A 19,097-nucleotide genomic window follows, 5' to 3' on the forward strand; every position below is an offset into this window, starting at 1 on the left:
TCAGATAAATGAAAAATGGGAGCGAGACAGTTCATCGCATAGCTCCCTGGGAAATGAACTCTGAACAGAACATTTGTGGCTCTCAAGAGGAGAAAGAAGATCACCTTTCTGAATGATCTCCTGTAAGTACTAAACTGTGGTGTACAAGTTGACGGAGTGAATACACCTGCCTAAATAATTTCACGGTTTTAAAATCCCCACACTCTGTGCTCTTGGCTATCTATCTAGTGAAATACATAGAGAAGCTCTGGCTCTGGTTCCTTTTCACTGACAGGTAAAAGAGCTCCTTTGGAGATAGGGCAAAAGACTTCAGACATTTTAATGACATTCCAGACAGTATAGAAAGTGGGGTGAGAGAGTGAGGTGCATGAAATTAGGTGGAGGAGATAGAGAAAAATGATCACTTTCATGCATGACTGACTCCGCAGCCGTAATGAATTGAACGGAATAAACCTTTCGATTAAAAAACCTGAAATTAAAAACCTGAAATTTGCCAAGAAAAAGAGACAAGTGGAATCGTTTTCTTTTGAATCTGAGGCAGAAAGTGTTTTAACGATACAGCCTGTAGGATTTCACTGCAGTGCACTCATCAGAGCAAGTAATAGTAGGCCTTGGTTTAAAAGCGAACATGTAATGAAATGTCAGTAGTTACTGTATATTTAACTGTGTGTGTGTGTGTGTGTGTGTGTGTGTGTGTGTGTGTGTGTGTGTGTGTGTGTGTGTGTGTGTGTGTGTGTGTGTGTGTGTGTGTGTGTGTGTGTGTGTGTGTGTGTGTGTGTGTGTGTGTGTGTGTCTACACATACTGTGGCAAGAAAAAGTATATGAACCCTTTGGAATAAATTGGTCATCAAATTTAGACAAGCATAGTGTGCTTAAAATAATAACACAAATGATTGTATTTTTCTTGTCTATATTGAATACATAATTTAAACATTCACAGTGTAGTTTGGAAAAAGTATGTCAAACCGTAGGCTAATGACGCCTCCAAAGGCTAATTGGAGTCAGGAGTCAGCTAACCTGGAGTCCAATCAATGAGACAAGATTGGAGATGTTGGTTAGACCTGCCCTGCCCTATTCACAAGAAGCATTGCTTGATGTGAACGATGCCTCGAACAAAAGAGATCTCATAAGACCTAAGATTAAGAATAGTTGACTTGCATAATGGCTGTATGCTCACCTATCCAGTCCTGATTGTGTACCAATCCCATGCTATCTAGTTTACCACCTTCCTGACTGTGTACCAATCCCATGCTATCTAGTTTACCACCTTCCTGACTGTGTACCAATCCCATGCTATCTAGTTTACCATCTTCCTGACTGTGTACCAATCCCATGCTATCTAGTTTACCATCTTCCTGACTGTGTACCAATCCCATGCTATCTAGTTTACCAACTTCCTGACTGTGTACCAATCCCATGCTATCTAGTTTACCACCTTCCTGACTGTGTACCAATCCCATGCTATCTAGTTTACCACCTTGCTCACTGTGTACCAATCCCATGCTATCTAGTTTACCACCTTGCTGACTGTGTACCAATCCCATGCTATCTAGTTTACCACCTTCCTGACTGTGTACCAATCCCATGCTATCTAGTTTACCATCTTCCTGACTGTGTACCAATCCCATGCTATCTAGTTTACCATCTTCCTGACTGTGTACCAATCCCATGCTATCTAGTTTACCACCTTCCTGACTGTGTACCAATCCCATGCTATCTAGTTTACCATCTTCCTGACTGTGTACCAATCCCATGCTATCTAGTTTACCATCTTCCTGACTGTGTACCAATCCCATGCTATCTAGTTTACCACCTTCCTGACTGTGTACCAATCCCATGCTATCTAGTTTACCACCTTCCTGACTGTGTACCAATCCCATGCTATCTAGTTTACCATCTTCCTGACTGTGTACCAATCCCATGCTATATAGTTTACCACCTTCCTGACTGTGTACCAATCCCATGCTATCTAGTTTACCATCTTCCTGACTGTGTACCAATCCCATGCTATCTAGTTTACCATCTTCCTGACTGTGTACCAATCCCATGCTATCTAGTTTACCACCTTCCTGACTGTGTACCAATCCCATGCTATATAGTTTACCACCTTCCTGACTGTGTACCAATCCCATGCTATCTAGTTTACCACCTTCCTGACTGTGTACCAATCCCATGCTATCTAGTTTACCATCTTCCTGACTGTGTACCAATCCCATGCTATCTAGTTTACCACCTTCCTTAGCACAGTAGCCACAGGCTTCCCTGAGAAAAGTGCAGCAGCATAATGAATAGTGTTTCGCTATCGCTCCTCCTCGCTACTGTATCCTAATGGGATCATTAGCATTGTAATGCCATGCGATTTGTAGACATCCTGTCGAGTAGCATCCTTAGTCAAGAATGAATCAATTACTGTAGGTAGACAGTGGAGGTAGATGCAACACAATGTACTGTGGAAATGCTGTTAGATGTATTTAAATACTGTACACATCCTCTCTTCTACGTGGCCTTTCGCCTCAACTCTCTGGTTACCATTACATGTCTGAAAAGTAAATGAATGCTTTGTCTCCACTAGGGAATCTGTGCTGCAAGTTTGATGCTTTGAGATATTTTCCCTAAGTCTTTCTAAAGGGGATTTAAAGGGATATATAACTCCCCAAGCCCATTAAAGCCCCATAACCCCCAATGAATAGAATAGATAACCAGGAAATTATACAGTGCTTATCCTTTCCCATTCATTTGGGATAATGGTATATAGCTAGATCTACACAACAGATGGCCAGGGACGTGAACTTTATTTCAAAATAAGACCACCCTTTGAGGTCTGAAAACATTTGACAAATCTTGTTTTTGGAGTGTAATGTTCCTTTAAGGTCATCATACTTCCACTGATCCAGGTTGACTGATCACCAGGTTGACTAATGGATATGTAATCATGACCACAGGTTGACTAATGGATATGTAATCATCAACCACAGGTTGACTAATGGATATGTAATCATGACCACAGGTTGACTAATGGATATGTAATCATGACCACAGGTTGACTAATGGATATGTAATCATGACCACAGGTTGACTAATGGATATGTAATCACCACAGGTTGACTAATGGATATGTAATCTTGACCACAGGTTGACTAATGGATATGTAATCATGACCACAGGTTGACTAATGGATATGTAATCATGACCACAGGTTGACTAATGGATATGTAATCATGACCACAGGTTGACTAATGGATATGTAATCATGACCACAGGTTGACTAATGGATATATAATCATGACCACAGGTTGACTAATGGATATGTAATCATGACCACTGGTTGACTAATGGATATGTAATCATGACCACAGGTTGACTAATGGATATGTAATCATGACCACAGGTTGACTAATGGATATGTAATCATGACCACAGGTTGACTAATGGATATATAATCATGACCACAGGTTGACTAATGGATATGTAATCATGACCACAGGTTGACTAATGGATATGTAATCACACCACAGGTTGACTAATGGATATGTAATCATGACCACTGGTTGACTAATGGATATGTAATCATGACCACAGGTTGACTAATGGATATGTAATCACACCACAGGTTGACTAATGGATATGTAATCACACCACAGGTTGACTAATGGATATGTAATCTTGACCACAGGTTGACTAATGGATATGTAATCTTGACCACAGGTTGACTAATGGATATGTAATCATGACCACAGGTTGACTAATGGATATGTAATCATGACCACAGGATGACTAATGGATATATAATCATGACCACAGGTTGACTAATGGATATGTAATCATGACCACTGGTTGACTAATGGATATGTAATAATGACCACAGGTTGACTAATGGATATGTAATCACACCACAGGTTGACTAATGGATATGTAATCACACCACAGGTTGACTAATGGATATGTAATCATGACCACAGGTTGACTAATGGATATGTAATCACACCACAGGTTGACTAATGGATATGTAATCATGACCACTGGTTGACTAATGGATATGTAATCACACCACAGGTTGACTAATGGATATGTAATCATGACCACAGGTTGACTAATGGATATGTAATCATGACCACAGGTTGACTAATGGATATGTAATCATGACCACAGGTTGACTAATGGATATATAATCATGACCACAGGTTGACTAATGGATATGTAATCATGACCACAGGTTGAACAATGGATATGTAGTCATGACCACAGGTTGACTAATGGATATGTAATCATGACCACAGGTTGACTAATGGATATGTAATCACACCACAGGTTGACTAATGGATATGTAATCACACCACAGGTTGACTAATGGATATGTAATCATGACCACAGGTTGACTAATGGATATGTAATCACACCACAGGTTGACTAATGGATATGTAATCATGACCACAGGTTGACTAATGGATATGTAATCATGACCACAGGTTAACTAATGGATATGTAATCATGACCACAGGTTGACTAATGGATATGTAATCATGACCACAGGTTGACTAATGGATATGTAATCATGACCACAGGTTGACTAATGGATATATAATCATGACCACAGGTTGACTAATGGATATGTAATCATGACCACAGGTTGACTAATGGATATGTAATCATGACCACAGGTTGACTAATGGATATGTAATCATGACCACAGGTTGACTAATGGATATGTAATCATGACCACAGGTTGACTAATGGATATGTAATCATGACCACAGGTTGACTAATGGATATGTAATCATGACCACAGGTTGACTAATGGATATGTAATCATGACCACAGGTTGACTAATGGACATGTAATCATGACCACAGGTTGACTAATGGATATGTAATCATGACCACAGGTTAACTAATGGATATGTAATCATGACCACAGGTTGACTAATGGATATGTAATCATGACCACAGGTTGACTAATGGATATGTAATCATGACCACAGGTTGACTAATGGATATATAATCATGACCACAGGTTGACTAATGGATATGTAATCATGACCACAGGTTGACTAATGGATATGTAATCATGACCACAGGTTGACTAATGGATATGTAATCATGACCACAGGTTGACTAATGGATATATAATCATGACCACAGGTTGACTAATGGATATGTAATCATGACCACAGGTTGACTAATGGATATGTAATCATGACCACAGGTTGACTAATGGATATGTAATCATGACCACAGGTTGACTAATGGATATGTAATCATGACCACAGGTTGACTAATGGATATGTAATCATGCCCACAGGTTGACTAATGGATATGTAATCACACCACAGGTTGACTAATGGATATGTAATCATGACCACAGGTTGACTAATGGATATGTAATCATGACCACAGGTTGACTAATGGATATGTAATCATGACCACAGGTTGACTAATGGATATGTAATCATGACCACAGGTTGACTAATGGATATGTAAAGTTGAGTGGTGCTAGCAGAATATTTGATCAATGTGAGAGTCTAATATCAGCCATTAAATATAGATGAGAGGTCTATGATATGCAAATGTCAGTAATACAGCTCAGATTGGGTTTTGATTAATGTATGCTTAGTGACTGATATATAGATGAAGCTTGGTCAATGTGTACGGATCATCACAATAAATACTGTCATGTTTGTCATTTATTATCATGTCTTGTCCCTGTGCTCCCCATTCTGTTCGTTTCCCTCTGCTGGTCTTATTGGGTTCTTTCCCTCCTTCTATCCCTCTCTCTCCCCCTCCCTCTCTCACTCTCTCGCTCTCTCTTCTCTCTATCGTTCCGTTCCTGCTCCCAGCTGTTCCTATTCCCCTAATCATCATTTAGTCTTCCCACACCTGTTCCCGATCCTTTCCCCTGATTAGAGTCCCTATTTATTCCTTTGTGTTCCGTTCCTGTCCCGTCGGTTCCTTGTTTAGTATTCACCATGCTGTGATTGCGTTTCGCCCTGTCCTGTCGTGTTTTTGCTGTGATTGTGTATCGCCCTGTCCTGTCGTGTTTTTTGCCTTCATCAGATGCTGCGTGTGAGCAGGTGTCTCTGTCTACTACGGCCTGCGCCTACCCGAAGCGACCTGCAGTCTGTGGCCGCTTCTCCAGTTATTCCCCTCTACAGACTAGAGGATTTCTGTTATTCCCTGTTTGGACTTAAATAAACTCTGTTTCTGTTAAGTCGCTTTTGGGTCCTCTTTCACCTGCATGACAGAAGGAACCGACCAAGGAATGGACCCAGCGACTTCAGACGCTCGTTACACTGCCGTCAAGATCCAAGGAGCCATGCTCGGCAGACACGAGCAGGAATTGTCTGCTGCTCGCCATGCCGTGGAGAACCTGGCCGCTCAGGTTTCCGACCTCTCTGGACAGTTCCAGAGTCTACGTCTCGTGCCACCTGTTACTTCCTGGCCTGCCGAGCCTCCAGAACCTAGGGTTAATAACCCACCTTGCTACTCCGGGCAGCCCACTGAGTGCCGCTCCTTTCTCACGCAGTGTGAGATTGTGTTCTCTCTCCAACCCAACACATACTCTAGAGAGAGAGCTCGGGTTGCTTACGTCATTTCACTCCTTACTGGCCGGGCTCGAGAATGGGGCACAGCTATCTGGGAGGCAAGGGCTGATTGCTCTAACAAGTTCCAGAACTTTAAAGAGGAGATGATTCGGGTTTTTGACCGTTCAGTTTTTGGTAGGGAGGCTTCTAGGGCCCTGGCTTCCTTATGCCAAGGTGAACGGTCCATAACGGATTATTGTATTGAGTTTCGCACTCTTGCTGCCTCTAGTGAGTGGAACGAGCCGGCGCTGCTCGCTCGTTTTCTGGAGGGACTCCACGCAGTGGTTAAGGATGAGATTCTCTCCCGGGAGGTTCCTTCAGATGTGGACTCTTTGATTGCTCTCGCCATCCGCATAGAACGACGGGTAGATCTTCGTCACCGGGCTCGTGGAAGAGAGCTCGCATCAACGGTGTTTCCCTGCTCCGCATCGCAACCATCTCCCTCCTCTGGCTTTGAGCCTGAGCCCATGCAGCTGGGAGGGATTCGCATCTCGACTAAGGAGAGGGAACGGAGGATCACCAACCGCCTGTGCCTCTATTGCGGAGTTGCTGGACATTTTGTTAATTCATGTCCAGTAAGAGGCCAGAGCCCATCAGTAAGCGGAGGGCTACTGGTGAGCGCTACTACTCAGGTCTCTTCATCTAGATCTTGTACTACTATGTCGGTCCATCTACGCTGGACCGGTTCGGTGCTACATGCAGTGCCTTGATTGACTCTGGGGCTGAGGGTTGTTTCATGGACGAAGCATGGGTTCGAAACATAACATTCCTTTCTGACCGTTAGACAAGCCTACGCCCATGTTTGCCTTAGATGGTAGTCATCTTCCCAGTATCAAATTTGAGACACTACCTTTAACTCTCACAGTATCTGGTAACCACAGTGAGACTATTTCTTTTTGATTTTCCGTTCACCGTTTACACCTGTTGTTTTGGGTCATCCCTGGCTAGTATGTCATAATCCTTCTATTAATTGGTCTAGTAATTCTATCCTATCCTGGAACGTTTCTTGTCATGTGAAGTGTTTAATGTCTGCCATCCCTCCCGTTTCTTCTGTCCCTACTTCTCAGGAGGAACCTGGCGATTTGACAGGAGTGCCGGAGGAATATCATGATCTGCGCACGGTCTTCAGTCGGTCCCGAGCCAACTCCCTTCCTCCTCACCGGTCGTATGATTGTAGTATTGATCTCCTTCCGGGGACCACTCCTCCTCGAGGTAGACTATACTCTCTGTCGGCTCCCGAACGTAAGGCTCTCGAGGATTATTTGTCTGTGTCTCTTGACGCCGGTACCATAGTGCCTTCTTCTTCTCCGGCCGGGGCGGGGTTCTTTTTTGTTAAGAAGAAGGACGGTACTCTGCGCCCTGCGTGGATTATCGAGGGCTGAATGACATAACGGTTAAGAATCGTTATCCGCTTCCCCTTATGTCATCAGCCTTCGAGATTCTGCAGGGAGCCAGGTGCTTTACTAAGTTGGACCTTCGTAACGCTTACCATCTCGTGCGCATCAGAGAGGGGGACGAGTGGAAAACGGCGTTTAACACTCCGTTAGGGCATTTTGAGTACCGGGTTCTGCCGTTCGGTCTCGCCAATGCGCCAGCTGTTTTTCAGGCATTAGTTAATGATGTTCTGAGAGACATGCTGAACATCTTTGTTTTTGTCTATCTTGACGATATCCTGATTTTTTCTCCGTCACTCGAGATTCATGTTCAGCACGTTCGACGTGTTCTACAGCGCCTTTTAGAGAATTGTCTCTACGTAAAGGCTGAGAAGTGCTCTTTTCATGTCTCCTCCGTTACTTTTCTCGGTTCCGTTATTTCCGCTGAAGGCATTCAGATGGATTCCGCTAAGGTCCAAGCTGTCAGTGATTGGCCCGTTCCAAGGTCACGTGTCGAGTTGCAGCGCTTTTTAGGTTTCGCTAATTTCTATCGGCGTTTCATTCGTAATTTCGGTCAAGTTGCTGCTCCTCTCACAGCTCTTACTTCTGTCAAGACGTGTTTTAAGTGGTCCGGTTCCGCCCAGGGAGCTTTTGATCTTCTAAAAGAACGTTTTACGTCCGCTCCTATCCTCGTTACTCCTGACGTCACTAGACAATTCATTGTCGAGGTTGACGCTTCAGAGGTAGGCGTGGGAGCCATTCTATCCCAGCGCTTCCAGTCTGACGAGAAGGTTCATCCTTGCGCTTATTTTTCTCATCGCCTGTCGCCATCTGAGCGCAACTATGATGTGGGTAACCGTGAACTGCTCGCCATCCGCTTAGCCCTAGGCGAATGGCGACAGTGGTTGGAGGGGGCGACCGTTCCTTTTGTCGTTTGGACAGACCATAAGAACCTTGAGTACATCCGTTCTGCCAAACGACTTAATGCCCGTCAAGCTCGTTGGGCGTTGTTTTTCGCTCGTTTCGAGTTTGTGATTTCTTACCGTCCGGGTAGCAAGAACACCAAGCCTGATGCCTTATCCCGTCTGTTTAGTTCTTCTGTGGCTTCTACTGATCCCGAGGGATTCTTCCTTATGGGCGTGTTGTCGGGTTAACAGTCTGGGGAATTGAAAGACAGGTTAAGCAAGCACTCACGCACACTGCGTCGCCGCGCGCTTGTCCTAGTAACCTCCTTTTCGTTCCTGTTTCCACTCGTCTGGCTGTTCTTCAGTGGGCTCACTCTGCCAAGTTAGCTGGTCATCCCGGTGTTCGAGGCACTCTTGCGTCTATTCGCCAGCGCTTTTGGTGGCCGACTCAGGAGCGTGACACGCGCCGTTTCGTGGCTGCTTGTTCGGACTGCGCGCAGACTAAGTCGGGTAACTCTCCTCCTGCCGGTCGTCTCAGACCGCTCCCATTCCTTCTCGACCATGGTCTCACATCGCCTTAGGCTTCACTACCGGTCTGCCTTTGTCTGCGGGGAAGACTGTGAGAGCCGCCAATAAACGCAGGATTAAGAGTCCAAGGTATTGTTGCGGCCAGAGAGTGTGGCTTTCCACTCGCAACCTTCCTCTTACGACAGCTTCTCGTAAGTTGACTCCGCGGTTCATTGGTCCGTTCCGTGTCTCCCAGGTCGTCAATCCTGTCGCTGTGCGACTGCTTCTTCCGCGACATCTTCGTCGCGTCCATCCTGTCTTCCATGTCTCCTGTGTTAAGCCCTTTCTTCGCACCCCCGTTCGTCTTCCCTCCCCCTCCCGTCCTTGTCGAGAGCGCACCTATTTACAAGGTACATAAGATCATGGACATGCGTTCTCGGGGACGGGGTCTCCAATACTTAGTGGATTGGGAGGGTTACGGTCCTGAGGAGAGGAGTTGGGTTCCGTCTCGGGACGTGCTGGACCGTTCACTCATCGATGATTTCCTCCGTTGCCGCCAGGATTCCTCCTCGAGTGCGCCAGGAGGCGCTCGGTGAGTGGGGGTACTGTCATGTTTGTCATTTATTATCATGTCTTGTCCCTGTGCTCCCCATTCTGTTCGTTTCCCTCTGCTGGTCTTATTGGGTTCTTTCCCTCCTTCTATCCCTCTCTCTCCCCCCCCTCTCTCACTCTCTCGCTCTCTCTTCTCTCTATCGTTCCGTTCAGGGCACAGACGGTGCTCCCAGCTGTTCCTATTCCCTAATCATCATTTAGTCTTCCCACACCTGTTCCCGATCCTTTCCCCTGATTAGAGTCCCTATTTATTCCTTTGTGTTCCGTTCCTGTCCCGTCGGTTCCTTGTTTAGTATTCACCATGCTGTGATTGCGTTTCGCCCTGTCCTGTCGTGTTTTTGCTGTGATTGTGTATCGCCCTGTCCTGTCGTGTTTTTTGCCTTCATCAGATGCTGCGTGTGAGCAGGTGTCTCTGTCTACTACGGCCTGCGCCTACCCGAAGCGACCTGCAGTCTGTGGCCGCTTCTCCAGTTATTCCCCTCTACAGACTAGAGGATTTCTGTTATTCCCTGTTTGGACTTAAATAAACTCTGTTTCTGTTAAGTCGCTTTTGGGTCCTCTTTCACCTGCATGACAAATACATTCATGGAGCCAACCAACAATTGGGAATATGTCTGTTCTATGCATTTAGAGCCTTTTACAAGTATAACTCTAATGACTACTCCTTTTATATAAGGTCATCCACTGAATACAGACATTGAATACAGAAACTGTAGCTCTCTTGCTGCCTCATGTACATTCATGAAAGGCACAGTGGTGCAAGTCTAAGAAATACAAGCAGCGTGTTGTGCACAGTGTGCAGTCTGAACAATGTTGTTACAACATTGAACATCTTGATTTACAATATCACTGCTTTATCTGAAATAAAATAAAATCAGTGTGCTTGCGACTTGCTAAACTGTCAGAATGAATGAGCATGTTTGTTGTGACGTCTGGGTAAACAAACTCTAGAATATTGGAGGTTAATTTGTAGACTGTGTGTGTGTACATGTGTGTGTGTGTGTACATGTGTGTGTGTGTGTGTGTGTGTGTGTGTGTGTGTGTGTGTACATGTGTGTGTATATCTTGTCCGTATTTCCCGACTTTGCATCTGGATGGGACCATGCAACACTGATTTAGCACAATACGCATAATGAGTTTGGATTGGCCAATTAGAAACCCTAATCAGCGTGGTATGAAAACGCAGAACGGCCAATCTCAGCGTAGACAGGTGATTAAAGTGTTCCGTGATCCCCATATTGATTGTGAGGAGCACTTTGATGTCCCCAGAGGCCTATTTCATTGACGTGTTACAGGAATGTATAGGAACCTATAGAGAAAGACACTGCTCAATAAGTATGTTCAACCATTCCAATGGTTTCATTTAATTGAGGATCAAGAACACAGAATCCTGTTTCACAGTGAACTACTGTGACTCATCACATACGCTGCTGTTACTGTTCATTATCTACCCTGTTGCCTGGTAACCTTTATCCCTACCTACAGTATATGTACATATCCACCTCAATTACCTCGTACCCCTGCACATTGACTCGGTATTGCTACCCCGTGTATAATCTAGTTATTACCTCGTACCCCTGCACATTGACTCGGTATTGCTACCCCGTGTATAACCTAGTTATTACCTCGTACCCTTGCACATTGACTCGGTATTGGTACCTCGTGTATAGCCTAGTTATTACCTCGTACCCCTGCACATTGACTCGGTATTGGTACCCCGTGTATAGCCTAGTTATTACCTCGTACCCCTGCACATTGACTCTGTATTGGTACCCCGTGTATAGCCTAGTTATTACCTCGTACCCCTGCACATTGACTCGGTATTGGTACCCCGTGTATAGCCTAGTTATTACCTCGTACCCCTGCACATTGACTCTGTATTGGTACCCCGTGTATAGCCTAGTTATTACCTCGTACCCCTGCACATTGACTCGGTATTGGTACCCCGTGTATAGCCTAGTTATTAACTCGTACCCCTGCACATTGGCTCGGTATTGGTACCCTGTGTATAGCCTAGTTATTACCTCGTACCCCTGCACATTGGCTCGGTATTGGTACCCTGTGTATAGCCTAGTTATTACCTCGTACCCCTGCACATTGACTCGGTATTGGTACCCTGTGTATAGCCTAGTTATTACCTCGTACCCCTGCACATTGACTCGGTATTGGTACCCCGTGTATAGCCTAGTTATTACCTCGTACCCCTGCACATTGACTCGGTATTGGTACCCTGTGTATAGCCTAGTTATTACCTCGTACCCCTGCACATTGACTCGGTATTGGTACCCTGTGTATAGCCTAGTTATTACCTCGTACCCCTGCACATTGACTCGGTATTGGTACCCCGTGTATAGCCTAGTTATTACCTCGTACCCCTGCACATTGACTCGGTATTGGTACCCCGTGTATAGCCAAGTTTACTCATTGTGTATTTATTCCTCGCGTTTTTATTTTTCTATTATTTCTCTTGTTTTCTCTCTGCATTGTTGGGAAGGGCCCGTAAATAAGCATATCACTGTCTACCTACACCTGTTGTTTACAAAGCATGTGACAAATCAAATTGTTCCATAGTAGCAGATATGAGTTATATACAGTACCAGTTAAAAGGTTGGACACACCTACTCATTCAAGGGTTAGTCTTTATGTTTTATTATTGTCTACATTGTAGAATAATAGTGAAGCCATCTCAACTATGAAATAACACATATGGAATCATGTAGTAACCAAAAAAGTGTTAATCAAATGGATATATATTTTAGATTCTTCAAAGTAGCCACCCTTTGCTTTGATGACAGCTTTGCACACTCTTGACATTCTCTCAACCAGCTTCATGAGGCAGTCACCTGGAATGCTCCACAAAATCAGGTGATTGTGGAGACCAGGTCATCTGATGCAGCACTCCATCACTCTCCTTCTTGGTCAAATAGCCCTTACACAGCCTGGAGGTGTGTTTTGGGTCATTGTCCTGTTGAAAACCAAATGATAGTCCCACTAAGCGCAAACCAGATGGAATGTTGTATCGCTGCAGAATGCTGTGGTAGCCATGCTGGTTAAGTGTGCCTTGAATTCTAAATAAATCACTGACAGTGTCACCAGCAAAGCACCCCCACACCATTACACCTCCTCCACGCTTCATGGTGGGAAACACACGTGTGGAGATCATCCGTTCACCTACTCTGTGTCTCACAGAAACACGGTGGTTGGAAGCAAAAATCTCAAATTTGGACTCATCAGACCAAAGGACAGATTTCCACCGGTCTAATATCCATTGCTTGTGTTTCTTGGTCCAAGCAAGTCTCTTCTTCTTATTGTGTCCTTTGCCGCAATTCAACCATGAAGGCCTGATTCAAGCAGTCTCCTTTGAACAGTTGATGTTGAAATGTGTCTGTTACTTGAACTCTGTCAAGGATTTATTTGGGCTGCAATCTGAGGTGCAGTTTATTGCTGATTTCTGAGGTGCAGTTAACTCTAATGAACTTATCCTCTGCAGCAGAGGTAACTCTGCGTCTGCCTTTCCTGTGGCGGTCCTCATGAGAGCCAGTTTGATTTTTGGTTTTTGTGACTGTACTTGAAGAAACTTTAAAAGTTCTTGACATTTTCCAGATTGACTGACCTTCATGTCCTAAAGTAATGATGGACTGTCATTTCTCTTTGTTTATTTGAGCTGTTCTTTCCATAATATGGAATTGGTCTTTTTCCAAATAGGGCTATCTTCTGTTTGCCAACCCTACCTGTCACAACACAACTGATTTGCTCAAACACATTAAGAAGGAAAGAAATTCCACAAATGTACTTTTAACAAGGCACACATGTTAATTGAAATGCATTCCAGGTGACTACCTCATTAATCTGGTTGAGAGAATAAAAGTGTGCAAAGCTGTCATCAAGGCAAAGGGTGGCTACTTTGAAGAATCTCAAATATAAAATATATGTGTATTTGTTTACATTTTCTTTGGTTACTAAATGATTCCACATGGGTTATTTCCTTTTTTTGATGTCTTCACTATTATTCTACACTATTATTTCTGTAAAAAAATAGTAAAAATAAAGAAAAACCATGAAATAAGTAGGTGTGTTCAAACGTTTGACTGGTAATGTGTATCAGAACAGTTGGACACTGATTGGTTTTTCACGCAGTCATAAGAATTCTAGTACATACCGAATCATATGTCTGTGTGCATTAGTTAAATTGTCCTCTCATTGCTGCATTTTCCATGCTCTACAGGTCATGCCATAAGTCTTAGCTCTAATATGATTTAAGTGTACTTTGAAAGGCATTGACAATAAATCATCTTTTATGATGAAGTAGTGAATATTGACGATGCATCATACATTTTATTTCTTCCTTAATACAATCCCAACAGGTATTCCAGTCAACTCATGACTTCTTCTCAACATTTTAAACAGTGGGGGATGCTGAGGGGAGGATGGCACATAATAACAGAGCGAATGGAATCAAATGGTAACCATGGTAACCATGTGTTTGATGTATTTGATACCATTCCACCTATTCCACTCCAGCCATTATCACGCGCACGTCCTCCCCAATTAAGGTGCCACCTGTGATTTTAACTGTGATTTTAACCTTTCAAAGTCCTATATTTATGTTCCATTAAAATATAATTCATTTATCTTACTTACCTCGACACTTCTCAACTTTCTGTTGCAGGTTTTGCTCAACACCAGTGATGCAGTTAATTTCAATCTACTTTATTGTATTGTATGCATAATGATATCCTCTTTGAAATATTGCTCAAGGCTTTAGAGAATATACCGTTGTATGTAATAATACAGGCACCACTCTCACTTCAGTGCGTGCCATGTTGCATTATGCTGTGTGGGTCAATGTAAGGTCCATCTGTTCCTTGTTTGGTGATGCGTTCTTTGAGCAGCCCATTTCCTATTCTTTGTCTGATGGAGATTCTAATGATGACGCATTGACACACAATCAGCCATCGATCTGAATGGGGAGCCCTTTCAGACAGGCAAAATTGCCATGAAAATTGCTGTCATCAGTTGTTTCCGTACAACTACATGAGCTGGTTTTGGGTTTGATCTGCTATGGGCAGTTTCCAGACATAATCAGACATAGGACGATAGGAAAAGAGAATGCATGTCTTTTTCAGTGAATTACATTCAAATATGTTCAGTTGTTATAGCCACATTGAAGCAGAGCAGATTGATGTTCTCAAAGAGGCACAGTATTCAAAACCTCTCTCTCTACTGAGTGTAATGATTGCCAGGCCGAGGTAAAATATAAATCCCAAGATGTTCAAAATAAAACAGCCTATGACCGTGACAGTGGACTTTCTCAGCAAGCAGCCTGATACATGATCTTTCCCAAGGGGGGTTATAGCACAATGCTCTCTCAAGCTGAGGTACTCTGTTATGATTAAGTGAATCACTAAGGGAAACAGACAACATGAAAACATAGAGGAGCTTTTCAATTCCACCATGTCACCTCACCTGTCATCACCCCTCCTCTCTCCTCTGTCCCAGTTTTCAGTTAGAATGTGACTACTTTGAAAAGTGTGTATATTTAGATAGTTACACTCCTATTCCCAAAATAGTTCAGACATTCATTGATATAGGCTAGTCCAACTAGAGCGAAGGATAAACTTAAGCACTATGCCTATGCATATTTGTAATAGCCTATTATGCTAATATGCACCCTCCAGCCTCAGTGGCAATGTTAGCATGTCAATCTAGGTGGGGCAAAACACTTTTTTTTGTGTGTGGTGTGGGGGGGGTGCATGCCAGCAAAACCACTACACAACACAACACTAAACAATTAATTGAACAATAACGGTAACAAACGGTGCCCAAAAATGATTAGGACCTACATGAAGCTGTCCCAACAGCAGTCCCAACACCTTACCACCGCTACACCTGTCTTTCAGCGGAACCTTGTCTGGCAGTGAAACAGTTCACTCAGCCTCATTTATTGCATTTAAAAAAAACATAGCGGATATGGCTGACTTGCTTAAACAAATGTGGTTTCTACTGACAATTGAGATGTACAAACTATGGCATAAGGGAATGATGAGCGGATGAGGCAATCCCTTATTTAGATTAAGACATTAATGAGCTAGCTAGGACGACGTAGTCAATATAACTATCTGTTTAGCACTTTTGAAATGCACAGCGACAGAATTCAGAACAAGGGCCGTTCTTACAGTATTCTCCCTGTACACCAAGTCAGAGCCATAGGATAAATAAAAGGGGCATATAAGCAGACAGTGAAAGCTTGTACAATATTCAATGAGGACATTTCTCTAAAACAGGCTACCACCAAGTCAGAACAGTGGGATAAATAAAAGGGGCATATAAGCAGACAGTGAAAGCTCGTACAATATTCAATGAGGACATTTCTCTAAAACAGGCTACCACCAAGTCAGAACAGTAGGCTATGTTATGAGGGGGAAAAGGACAAAATTATTAGGGTGAGGCACATGGGCTACTAACAGCTTACTACACAACATACACTTAGTATTACTTTCTTAGCTACAGTATACATATCTCCCTGGCATATTACATCATTTATGCAGCAGCATACAATACATTTTTGTTGTGCTATGCTCACTTGAACAGCAAAGTGGCGCGGTGGTCCTTCATGTGAGCAAATTTGGTCATAAAACTGGATTTATGTCATCTCTTGATTTATGGTGCTTTCAAAACAACTGGGAACTCTGAAAAAAACAAGGTTGAATCATGACGTCAGTGATCTTGAAGTCGGAGCTCTAGAAAGAGCCCGAGTTCCGAGTTGGATGAACGTTCAAAACGTATTTCCCCTGTCGGAGCTCGTCATTTTCCATGTTTCCAGTTGTCTTGAACTCACTGAAGTCTGAGATTGCCCAGTTCCGAATTTCCATTTATTTTGAACGCAGTAGAAGTCATGGCCAATGTATTCAACATTTTTTGGACCATGGTGTTGCATGTGAATGTCAATCATTTTAAGCTTGGAAAAGAGACCCTTAAACTCAGACTTGAACCACACACCCTTTCCACTGAATAGCAGGCTAGTGATTGCTTTGCAACACTTGCAGTTATCCACTGATTCCTTCCAAACCACTCATTGTTGAATTTGCGATTTCCAACTTGTTGTGTAATGTTTATGTCCAATGACCGATGAGCACCGATATGTTTCATCTATCATTTCTCTTCATATGACAATGATTGAAAAGGATTTGCCAGTAGATTGTCGACTTGATTCCTGATAATGACTGATTGTCTAGCTTGCTATTTGATCATTACAATCAAAGCTACGGTAGATATAACATGATTTGACGTCATTTTATGTGTGACCTTGAGCCTTCTTGGAGGGGCATTTCTAATATAAATCTATGGCATCACCAAAGGGGCTTGAATTTCTCGAGCTCACCCTGTAGATGTTTTTTTTGGTGACGTGGTGTCCCCATGAATGACAGAACACTGAGCCAATCACGGCGCAGCTAGAGAACATTACCAACCCTATGCTCTGTATGTTCTGCTGGCTGCCCCTCCCACCACCACAGAAAGCACTGAGCTAGACTGAAACACCTGCATTTTGGAGCTGCCTTTCTCAAGAAAGTAAAAAAGAGGCCATGTTTGTATGCGGCTTAGATAACTCAATTTATATATATTTTTTACATTGTTTGTAAACTGATATGTGACTAGTATTACTGCCAAAATAACATGCAAAACAGGCGACAACAAAAATATATATATAAATATGGTTTTAGCTAAAGAGGTGGGGCATAAAACAGATGGGGCTGCACCTGCGCTGAATGACGGGTCGCCACTGCCCATGATAAACAATCATGTCAACTGTTTCTCTGCTGGGGCTGTGCAATGCTGTAATCTGCTGTTCTGTCTCAAATTATTTAGAAAGGCTAGAAGTCTTCCCATGTTTTTTGAAATCACAAAAGTTATTTTTTGCCAGAGAAAGATATATTTGACTACAATAGACTATCTTCTAATATCAAAGCATATGATCAGTTTCAGTTTTAATCCCAAGCGATTTTTTTCATGATATAATGTTATGTACGTGATCAATTTAAATGGGAAACTGTTCAATTGCAGCGGAATAGCGGATGTTTAAATACTTGGGTTGACGTCACTAAACTTTTCAAGAAGCGGTGCGCGCCGTCCGAGTTTGTGAATAGAGACGGAACAGAACCGTGCATGAACGAGAGAGAGCTGGGCGACAAGGAGACCGTACAAAACAAGGAATCTTTCACTTCATTCGGTGGGTTAATGTTTTCTCTCTCTTTTCTCTGTAGCCTATTAGGAAAGGGGGAATGCATAGGCTACTTTTTGTGCAGACTTTTAAGTTTTCCTATGAGTTAGCCTATAACTAACGATGTTATGGCAATTTTGTTTCATTGAATTGCTGGTTCGATTAAACTGAACACAATGCCTGCTGTTTTTGACAGCGCTGCGTTAATATACTCACTGTATTTGTTATGCCGGGATTTATTGCTGAATGGATTCTGCTGGAATAGGCTACATCGTGTTTTTGCTTTTCTTATTTGTCTAACTATGACAGGTGTCATTAAAGCGATTTTTTTTCATGACTGATTTGAGACGCGCTCTAAGAGCTACACACGTGCTTATTTAAAAATGTATATTTTTAAATAATCAATATTTACAAATGAGTAAACAGCCAGAGTTAAAAGAAACAACGTTGTGGTGAAAGGGGGGTTAATTTGTAGAAGGGTCACATGTATTGTTTTAATAGCTATATAAATGTATAGGCTATTATGTTGAATACAGGTTGTTTTTGAAAGACCTTTAAAATACATTAAGGGAGAATCTTCCTTTTAGCGAAGGTTTGTAATGTGCAGCGCACTGGTGTGTGGGCAGATCTGGCCATTCTAGGTCACTGTGGGTTATTGTGTTGCGCAACATTTTAATCGAGCAAAACGTTGAGTTTTAAGTGTCTCTCTTCCCCATTGTTTGACTGAAGCAGAGCTGGCCCGTGATGATACAAGTTCTGCTTTAGGCAAGAGCTTGAATTAGAAGATGTTCCCTTAAATGTATTCACCCAATGAGAATGTCCTCTTTAACCCCAAGAACAAGACTTTATAGCAGAAGTTAAAACGGCCTGCAGGACATGCAAAAAGAGTAAATGATAATGAAGAG

At 42.9% G+C, this 19,097-nt stretch overlaps 1 protein-coding gene across 8 annotated transcripts in view; it reads left to right on the forward strand.

Moving 5' to 3' along the window:
- The first annotated feature begins 17,775 nt into the window (after positions 1-17,775).
- Positions 17,776-19,097, forward strand: part of LOC124020908 (PTB domain-containing engulfment adapter protein 1-like) — a 39,119-nt gene continuing 37,797 nt past the window's right edge. For 6 of the 8 annotated variants that reach the window (XM_046336217.1, XM_046336216.1, XM_046336215.1 and 3 more), the window contains exon 1: positions 17,776-18,201. The gene's annotated coding sequence lies outside the window, so the exon portion shown is untranslated. The remainder of the gene's footprint in view (positions 18,202-19,097) is intronic. The other 2 variants (XM_046336214.1, XM_046336222.1) reach the window with 2 other exon arrangements.

This window comes from Oncorhynchus gorbuscha, unplaced genomic scaffold (assembly GCF_021184085.1).
Source record: "Oncorhynchus gorbuscha isolate QuinsamMale2020 ecotype Even-year unplaced genomic scaffold, OgorEven_v1.0 Un_scaffold_981, whole genome shotgun sequence".
NCBI lineage: Eukaryota > Metazoa > Chordata > Actinopteri > Salmoniformes > Salmonidae > Oncorhynchus > Oncorhynchus gorbuscha.